The sequence below is a fragment of the Bidens hawaiensis genome, unplaced genomic scaffold, assembly GCF_021521415.1.
Source record: "Bidens hawaiensis isolate Kalapana, Puna unplaced genomic scaffold, B.hawaiensis_p1.1 tig00009543_1, whole genome shotgun sequence".
Lineage (NCBI taxonomy): Eukaryota > Viridiplantae > Streptophyta > Magnoliopsida > Asterales > Asteraceae > Bidens > Bidens hawaiensis.
Genome location: NW_027491711.1, coordinates 252,933 through 263,539, shown reverse-complemented (window position 1 = coordinate 263,539; position 10,607 = coordinate 252,933). Strand labels below are relative to the sequence as shown.

Here is a 10,607-nt window from a genome sequence, read left to right as displayed (position 1 = left end):
ATTTTTCTGCAGCGTCCTTCTGTTAACGGGTCTGCTTCGTTTTTTTATTCTAACTCCATTTTTTTGCATACAAGCTTCAAAGCTTATTCAAACATATGTAAATAACTAAACAATGATATAAAAACATATATTTTATGTGTTTTAAATTGTTGTTTGGTATATTAAAAGGCGTTGATCTAAATTAGTAATTATATCAAATTTGTGCTTCAAAAAAGATAACCATCGCCAAGTGCCACACACATCTGCACAAACACTAATATCCGGGTATGCAAAAAAACCCAGTTCAGGTATGCAAAAAACCCTGTTCGGGTATGCAAAAAACCCGGGTTTCGGGTATAACTACAACCGGGTTTCGGGTATAACTAGAACCGGGTTTCGGGTATTATCGGGTTTATATTAGGTTCGGGTTCGGATTTCGGCATTGAAAGTCATACCCTATCCGTACCCTACGGGTAGGGTCGGGTTCAGGTATTAAAAACCCGGGTTTAAAAAAAAGCGGTTTCGGGTTTTTTTTTCAGGTCCAGTTCCGGATTGGGGTTTTTTATGCACCTCTACCCTTGAGCAGTAGCCCATAATACATATAGAGCCGACCCAAAATAAATAAGCATATATACAGTAATATAGCCCATATAAATACCAACACTGCATCAGCCCAACCAAAAAAATAACGGGTTGTTTATTCTTGATTTAAAATTAAATGGCGTTGAATATATTCTCAACATATATTTGGTAACCGGTTTCTACGTGAAAATCCCAAACTAGTTCCTAACCATTGTATGGCATTGATTAGGCGGTTTCTCTATAAAAATCCCTAAGCAATTCATAACCATAGGTTGGTGTAGTAACCGGTTAGGCGGTTACTCCTATACCAGTTATTAACCGGTTACGATTTTAGCTTGATTAACCGGTTACAATTTAGACCTATCATCTCTGCCACTAATCTATGTCATACTCATTACTTATCACTCGCTTTTACAAATACATATTAAAAGAACTTATAAAACACATATAATATTTTATTCTATGCATAACACTCATAGATATATTAATAAATTAGTAAATAAAAGCATATAAAAAATGAATACATAACAATGGATTTATTAGGAAAAAACATAAAATGGACGTATTTTTGATAAGTATAAAATACATGAAATAAAACATACATAAAAACAAAATAAAATTATATCTCTTAGATATACTATCCATTTTATTTGGTGAATTATCTATATCTATAGTTCTACACTATATATAAAGCATTTCAACTAAGTGTGTTAAGAATTTTTAGATTTTAAAAGTTTTATAAATTTTATTACATATAATACAACACTTGATGCATTTACTTTAAGTAATAAACATTTTTCAATAGTTACGCAACTCGGATCAGAAGTAGGATTAAATTTAACTCTTACAAATCAGTCACGAAACACAAGTCACCCACCAGTATTAACAAAATTTGTTAGAAACTTTTGAATAGTTGGGATAGTTTTCTTATATTATCCATTTTATTTGGTGAAAAACTCTTGTAACTTCATAGTATGCAGTGTCAAGTTCTCAACGCTTTTTGTTTAAAGAAAGATGCAAACAAACCAAATCGAAAACAACAAAATCAAATTACCCAAGTCACCTTCACCAAATCATCTCCAACACGGCTTCTTATGCACCAAAACCCCGCACCACAAACTAAACTTCAAGCACTTAACACCATTGTAAACGACCTCGAAAATTCGGTCAAAAACGGCATAAAAATCGATGATCCCCGTATATTCTGTTCACTTCTTGAAACCTGCTACCGTTTAGAAGCCATAGAACTCGGTATCCGCATCCATCGCGTAATGCCCACAAATCTTTTACGTAAAAACGCGGGTGTTGCTTCAAAACTGCTAAGGTTATATGCATCAAATGGCTATATGGAGGATGCACACCAGGTGTTCGATGAAATGTCTGAGAGAAATTATTCTGCTTTTGTTTGGAATTCGCTTATATCCGGGTACTCCGAAGTGGGTTTGTACGAAGATGCATTGGCATTGTATTTCCAAATGATGGAAGATGGTGTAGAGCCGGATGTATTTACTTTTCCCCGTGTACTTAAAGCGTGTGGTGGCATGGGGTTGATTCACATTGGTCAACAAGTCCATCGGGAGATTATTCGCCGTGGGTATGGAAACGATGGGTTTGTGCTTAATGGGTTGGTTGGCATGTACGCGAAGTGTGGTGACATTGTGATGTCGCGTAAAATATTCGATAAAATTGTCGTAAAAGATATAGTTTCCTGGAACTCAATGATAACAGGTACGCGAGGTGTGCATGATTCGGTTTGGGTCGGTTTTGGGCTAAAACCGAACCAAAAACCAAATCTGCGGTTTTTGAATTTTTGTAATTGTTCGGTTTTTAGTTTGGGTTTGGTTATTTCGGTTTTGCCATTTCAGTTTGACATTTTGGGCCTAAATCATTTATGTTAACTAATAAGTAATTAATTATTATACATTCGGATTAAAATATTTGAGGTATACATATTCTTAAATTGTTATAAATTCCTTAAAATAGAAAATGCAAAATGAAAATATATAAATTCGGTTTGGTTTGGGTTTTTTCGGGTTTTATTACATACAAAACCAACACCGAACCGTTAGTTCGGTTTTTACAAAAACATAAAATAAAATATCGGTTTTTGTTTCAGTTCGGTGTTTCGGTTTCTAATCGGTTTTTTGGGTTTCATGTACATTACAGGTTTGGTTAAACACGACCTCTTATTCGACGCATTGGTAACTTTCCGACAAATGATTTTAAACGGGTTCGAGTCAGACTCAGTTTCAATTTCTACAATTCTCACACCAGGGCTGCCGTTAAAACTCGTGGCTCAGATTCATGCATGGGTTATTCGTAAAGGAACACGATGGAATCTACCAATTGCAAATTCCCTAATTTGCATGTACGCAAATAATGACCGGTTAGACATTGCACGACAGATGTTCGAGCAAATGCCCGAGAGAGATTTGGTTTCTTGGAACAGCATAATATCAGCACATAACAAACACCCAAATGCCCTTAACTACTTCCGGCTTATGTTAACTGCCAGCATTACTCCAGACGCGATTACATTCGCGTCTGTATTAACCGCATGTGCTCATTTGAAGTTTGTAAAAAAGGGTGAACAATTGTTTTCTACAATGATGGAAGAGTATGGAATAGTTCCTAGTATGGAACATTACGCGTGTATGGTGAATCTTTATGGTAGGGCTGGATTGATAGTCGAAGCTTATAGCATTATCACTGATAAAATGCAAGTCACGGCTGCTCCAACGGTTTGGGGGGCGTTATTACATGCTTGTTATGTTTATGGGAATGTGGAAATTGGGGAAATTGCTGCGGAGAATTTGTTCGAGTTGGAGCCTGATAATAGCCATAATTTCGAGCTTTTGATGCGGGTTTATGGTGAGGCGGGTCGTGTGCAGGATGTGGAAAGAGTTCTGATGATGATGGTAAGTAGAGGGTTTGATTTGTAGAGTTGTAAAAGGTTATGAATTATTCATCTTGAGGTCATTTGTTTACCTTTTTATATGATTTGTAAACACCTTGTAGAGTTGTAGATTTGAGTTTTACATCTTATCAACTACTATATGATTTTGACATGTTACCCAACTCAACTCGTATGAAATCTGTTTTAAGCGTTGGCATATAAGCGCGCTATTGTATTTAAGGGTGAGGAAAGGTGTTTTGTTGTTACTTTTGTCTTGTCTTGTCTTTTTCTTTAGATAATCATGCGTGTAACAGTGTTTTGGAATTTGGATAGTTAGTGAGAGCTTAACCACACGTGAACGAACATGGTTTTAGTTACCTAGGATTTTGTTCAATACAAAAGGCTCAAGTGCAGTTAACTTCATGATGCTTTAACTAGTAGGGATACCTATGCTACATGACCGGATAACTGGTGTTAACTTCATGATGCTTTAACTAGTAGGGATACCTATGCTACATGACCGGATAACTGGTGTTAACTTCATGATGCTTTAACTAGTAGGGATACCTATGCTACATGACCGGATAACTGGTGTTAACTTCATGATGCTTTAACTAGTAGGGATACCTATGCTACATGACCGGATTACTGGTGTTGCATCTTTCCTGACCTATGCAAGCCCACTACTATTATTATGAATAATTATGTCATTAAATATGGATTATAAGGTCTGGAGGGGTGTCTGACTATAAGATTTCTGACCAAAATAGCAGTGACTCGACCAAAATAATAAATTTAATATAAAGTTTACATTTTGTTTAAAATAAGATTAAACCAAAGCTAACTAACCTCTAATGTAATATGCCAATTAACACACTAATACATGTATGATTCATTATAACTTAGTATGACTTTTTATAACTTTATCAAAACCTATTAAAAAAAAACTATATGTGTGTTAGTAGCCGATTGCTCTTTATAAAATGTATACATGTATGATTCATTATAACATAGTATGACTAAATCAATTGCTAATACATCTTAGTTGCCGATTAGCACACTAATACATGTTTAATAGCCATGGATGCTCTTTGTAAACGTATTTTATAGTAGTATAGATAAATAAAAAGAAACAGAATATTCATTAAATATCGATTGAACGTAATGAACGGGTATAATACATATGTTTTATAGTAGTAGCAAGTTAAAATGCGCTTGCCAAAAATGTAATTTAGTTTAATACATATGTTTGTTTTGGTAGATTAAAGTAGTTGTTTGCGTAAAAAAGGCTTCACGTGTTGGCCATGGAAGAGACAGGAGGGGTCGTCCTTTAATATCGTGAAAGTCTTTAGCCTTAGAGGACCAAATGGACTTTAATACATTGGGTGAACTTTACGACTCCGGATAGGAACAAAACTAAACAATATCAAATCAAAATAACTAATTAAATCAACCAAGTTATTGCGACTTTATCCTAATTTGGTTATTTTGCAAGCGTACAAGTTATCATCCTGTCATCAACTTAATCTTTATGCATTTTATTTTACATAAACAAAAGGTTTTGTTACATATTTTTTAAGATACAGCTGAAATCCTAATGACAATCGATTTAATCAAGTCTGGTATGTTCGGGTAAGGGTGAAATCAGTTCGAATAGAATTATTCAGGTATGAGTTAAATAGACAGACCGAATTTCAAATAACAGTTAGACTGGTTTTTGTTGGCATCTCCTAAGTTGAGATGTGAATCAACATCATTATAATATGTTAATTTGTAAGTAGCAGTTACTCACAAAAAAAACTATTATTCATAACCTAAACCTATTAGCTTATGACAATTGACAAGTGTGTCAATCATTACTAACTTCAATATGAAAGTTAACTTCAATTTTCATTTTCAAATAATATACTCTAACCTTTTGACTCTTGTATATTTGGTTACACGTTTATTCATATTAAAATATATTTACTCAATATCATTGTAATTTTAATATCTGTAATAACCTTAATCCTATTAATATTTAATATAAGTGTTTTAACAAAAATATTCATAATAAAACAAGTTTCCGTCCATGCAGCGTGGATGGTTGATCGTTTGTTATAACGAATACACTATGGCTTACCTAAATTAAGAACAAAATTAGGGCCCTCTTATTTTGGCATTATTTTAATGACGATTGGGTTAAACATACATGGTTTATATAAACCCATCGATATACAAATAAGTGCAATCTGTCAGCATCACTGAAAGTCCCTGCTGCAAAGCGTGGGTTGGATTACTTGTTTTCCATTATAAATTAGTGTTTTCCATCTTGAAACACCACTATCGTTTAACAAGTAATGAAATGTTTGTGGTTATTAAAGAGACAGCTTCTAGACCACCTCGTGCTTTTGGTGCGAGTACTTTTTCCCACGTCACCCAAAGATTTTTGCCCTTATCATTTTAACTCGCCAAAAATTTCTTTCTTATTTTTTCAAAGGTTTCAATAACATTTAAGGAGCTTTGTATAGTGAGAAATAGTAAATTGAGAGACTCCAATATTGATTTTCTTAGTGCTAAGCGACAACCTATGGAATAGGTCTTTTGATTTCCACGTATGCAGAGCCATTTAAACCGAGAGCTTTATTAGAGCAAGTCGTATTTATAAATTATCATCTAAAAGTATTACAATGAAGTTACAGTCAAATGGGTAACAAGTTGTGTCACAACTCTCTTTGGATAGTAAACCTGATTTTACTATAAACAAAGTTTTGTGATTTTGGGGTAGAAAAATTAATATGCACGACCAGCTAAACCCTCATCAAAAAGTTCATAGCCTCCATGGTTAAAAAACAAAATGTATTTAAGGCAAAAGGGATAAATGTGTATTGATTATTTAAACAAGTTTTCTCGTGTTTACCAACCTTGCCTGATTTCGCCTTCAACGCGGCATGACCTGCAACAAATCCATTGTCCCTAAGCTCAATAAGAGAGGGCACTCCTGTAAGGTTCGCACAAACGTGTTTCCCCTATCCGTCCAAACATAATAATATTGATTGCTTGTTGAGAAGACCTCCTTTTAAACAGATTGGTCAAAAAGTTCACATGAACCTCCTTTTTAGCGAAAATTTCTGTCCATTTAAGAACATCGCTAACCAAATTATGCGTGCACTAAAAACCCAGGTAATTCCTTGCAATGAACTGCATGCTCGTCAAAAGAATCTATACAAACCTTGCGGCAAACAAGGCAAGGCTCGTTAGTCAGAAATTGGGGGGGATCATTAGATGATACTATAGGATGTCTTGATACTCCAAAACCAGACATATGCTGGCCGAGTTCTTCAATGGGGATGATTGTTAGGAACTCCTTAGCCCGATGAGCCAGATGCATTTAAACATTGTTTTTTGCCGAGGGGATAAATGAAGCTTCCCTTTCAAACTCTCGAGGATTCCACTATAAAACACTCACCAAAGCGTGTTGGAGTTTAGGGGGCGGTGCCCTTATTAGAGAAACCATTAACATAAAAATCGGGAAGAGACATGTGCAAGCGATCCATCGTACTCCTATAATTATAGTCAAACCAATATATACCACGAACCCGAAGAATGTGGTCCTACAAATTCCAAGATTGTGTCATCGAAGCCGAACATAAACCCAAACTTCAAAACAGGTCGGAAGTGATACCAACCTCTATTGAAACTCTCCAAAAAGAGCACTACCACATACCACGACATGTCGTCCTGAAGGCCATTGTAAAAAACAGGAACAACTTTTCCTACATATGCAAGTTGGCACGTTCTGAGACCGAATAACTGTTTTCTGACTCCCATACATGAGCGGAGCGAAACAAGTTCACACTGAAAATCACGCAAAAGTGGAAGACAGTATAATTAAATTTAATAATTAATCTGAGCAACTATACTAAAATTAATAATTAATCATCAAATTTTAAAGCAACAAAAAACATAGATTCTTTCATCTTTATCTTCAATAGATATCGATCGAGAAACCTAGGTTGATGCATCTTTATCCTCAAATATATTGATGACTAAGTTCGTTTGCCGATACTTTTTAAACCCAAGCTTTGGATTCTACAATATTAAAGCTATACATCCAAGTACAAACAAACTTTACTTTTTTTTGTTTTTTGAACGAACAACTAACTAACACCGGGTATTTCGTGCACAGACCCCATTGACTAAAGGTAGCCCGAGCCGACCACGAGTTCAGGCGGACGGAGCCCCTAGCGGTCCACCTATTGACGGATTCTCCGGATAAAACCCGACCCCCACGCCCGCCAAACGGCACGACAGCGGCCGGTAAAACCGTGTGAGATCAGGACTCGAACCCTGGCAAGCCAAGGTCATCCCTCATATTTCCCATATAAATTGGTAATAGTAAGGTTTGAACCCCCTACATTGTCTCCAATTAAGATTCAATTATCAGTACCTGAGTTACTAACTCCTGAGGAAGTTAGGGCTTCTATTGTTTTACTATTGTACAAGCTATTGCTCGGTGGACCGTCATTGGCCACGACTGCTTCTCAGTTATTGGATGTTGAAAATAGTGAATCGGGAACGGGAACGATTGACCTTGACTTTGACCGGAAAGAGGATGCTGAGTTGATGAAAGAACAAAAATGAAGAAGAAGAAAGAGGAAGAAGAAGTTGCAGGTACAGGTGAAAAGACAAAAATACCCTCACATGCGTCTCACGTGAGGGCATTTAACTGAGTTTTTCTAACCCAGTTAGCGTAAAGGACATAACGTGTAGAAAAAAAAAGTTTAAAGTACACCGCCTGCAAGGAAACTTAGAAAATGACACGAACCGTAATTTGGCTTTTTTTAAAGGACAAAATTTGTAATTCTGTCTTATTCTAATATTATATTCAAAATTATCTTCATTAAATTGTATAAAAAAATTAAGTCATTTTAAAACAGTATAAAATAATCAAGACATTTTACCAAAGATCAACTGGTCTAGCGGTGGCTCCTCCTTTTCTTATAGGAAGTCTCAGTTTGAGTCGTGCATAAAACATTTTATTCCAGGTTGAATCATAGATTTCTTCCGATCATGGGTTTTGTTTTAGTAGGTGGGACTGGTCATCACGTTTCGGTCAAATCGCTCTTTGACCGAAACATTGATTTATTTGTCAGGGTGATCTTTGGTCTGGACCTCTCCTTTTTAAAGAAAATGATAATTAATTTTTTAACCTCTTTTTTCCATGGCAAATTGGAAATAAATAATCCCAACTTCTGTGCATTGGTCGATAATAATCCCAATTTTAAAAATCACTACCAACGGTCCGAACTTTCAACTATTTTTGTCTTAATGGTCCTCCGTTAGAAAACACTTAACACCGTTATGTTTTATCCCATGTTTCAAACCGATGTTTAAGAGCTTTCGATCGGAAGAACGATACGATTCGACCGATTTAAAACTTATCTCGAAACTGTTATCCAAGCGACGAAACAATGTTTCAATTCGGGTGTTAAATTTCCAATTAGCAAAAATCAAGTCATTTGCATCACCGTTTCGAGATAAGTTTTACATTGGTCGAATCGTATCGTTCTTTCAATTAAAAGCCCTAAAACATTGGTTTGAAACTAGGAAAAAACATAACGGTATAACGGTGTTAATTGTTTTTTAATGGAGGACCATTGAGACAAAAATAGTTGAAAATTATGACCGTTGGTAGTGATTTTTAAAGTTAATATTATTGTTGGCCAATACACAAATGTTAAAATTATTTATTTCCAATTTACCTTTTTTCCCTCCTCAAATTTTAAGATACCAAACCGAACCCAACACCACCACTCCACCAATTTCATACGGCTAAACCAAGTTAGGCGGGCCCATAACAACCTTCTATAAATACCCACCCCAAACCCTTAATTACCCATAACATTATCAACTCACTACACCAAAAATGGAATCCAAAATAGCCATAGCACTCATCTTCCTAACCGTGGTCTCCCTCACCGGAACCACGGTCAAACCCACCTCTACCTTCATCAAATCATCCTGCGCCACCGTTCGCTACCCCGCAGTATGCAAAGAAACACTCTCCCCTTTCGCCAAAACCATAAAAACCAGCCGGGCCGAGCTAGCCCACACCGCATTAGCCGTGAGCCTTAAACGGTCCCAATCCACCCAATCCTACCTCAACAAATTAAAAAGGTTCAAAGGGCTTAAGCCCCGCGAAAAGGCCGCAATTGGGGACTGTTTAGAAGTTGTAAGTGATAGTTTGGACCGTGTCGGGAAATCGATCCAAGAGCTCAAGAGTTGCGAACGGGTCAAGGGCCAACAGTTCATATGGCACATGAGTAATGTCCAGACATGGGTCAGCTCCGCGTTAACCGACGAGAACACGTGCATGGACGGGTTCGGTGGTCGGGCCATGGAGGGCCGGATCAAGACTTCGGTTCGGGCTCAAATCGCTAGTGTTGCACATGTTACTAGTAACGCTCTAGCACTTGTTAACAACTTTGCCCAAAAGCATTAGTTGATGATAGGGGGGCTCTAGTGAACCATACCACTACCAATGAACCTTTTTTTGTGTTATAAATTAGCATATCTTTTGCTAACGTTTAAATTTTATATAGATATAAAGGATGTATAATACAGTAATACAATATGTATATTTTGTGAGCTTGTATAATTAATAAATTTTGAATTATTCATGACTTCGTTTTATTTTTGTCATAAATGGGTGTTGAGGATTAAATATAATGTTTAATGATTGCAATTGTTTGGGCGTTGTTTATTAATTAACTATTAATAGTAGTGCGACAAGACCCAACGGTAAGTCGGTACCTAACGTTTTGGTTGTGTTATGAGATCCGAAGGGTGAGGTCCGTTGCCACTTATTGTCTCACTTGAACCTTACGAGTCGTTGAAATTTTGAACAAATATTCTTGAATTGTCTTGAGATCTTAAGAGATTAATTAAAACTATTTTAAATAATCTATGGTTGTAGATTTTAGAAAAAACGGATGTTATTAATTCAATTATAATTCATTTGAGCGTTCGTAGAATAAAAAACAATTAAACAATTATTTTTTTTTTCTCAAAATTATTCAATGTTCTATGGTGAATCTCACCATATACATAAACTAGGATAATAACCCATGTTACACACGGGTGAAAAACATATCAAGAAACAATATAA

The 10,607-nt window shown here is 35.9% G+C and overlaps 2 pseudogenes across 1 annotated transcript; both read left to right on the top strand.

The window, feature by feature from the left end:
- The first annotated feature begins 1,535 nt into the window (after nt 1-1,535).
- LOC143532775 (pentatricopeptide repeat-containing protein At4g25270, chloroplastic pseudogene) lies at nt 1,536-3,604 on the top strand (annotated as a pseudogene). Its single transcript, XR_013135244.1, has 2 exons — nt 1,536-2,289; nt 2,728-3,604. The product of XR_013135244.1 is annotated as a pentatricopeptide repeat-containing protein At4g25270, chloroplastic pseudogene (transcript).
- A 5,689-nt stretch (nt 3,605-9,293) lies between these two features.
- LOC143532826 (21 kDa protein pseudogene) lies at nt 9,294-9,963 on the top strand (annotated as a pseudogene).
- Nucleotides 9,964-10,607: the final 644 nt, after the last annotated feature.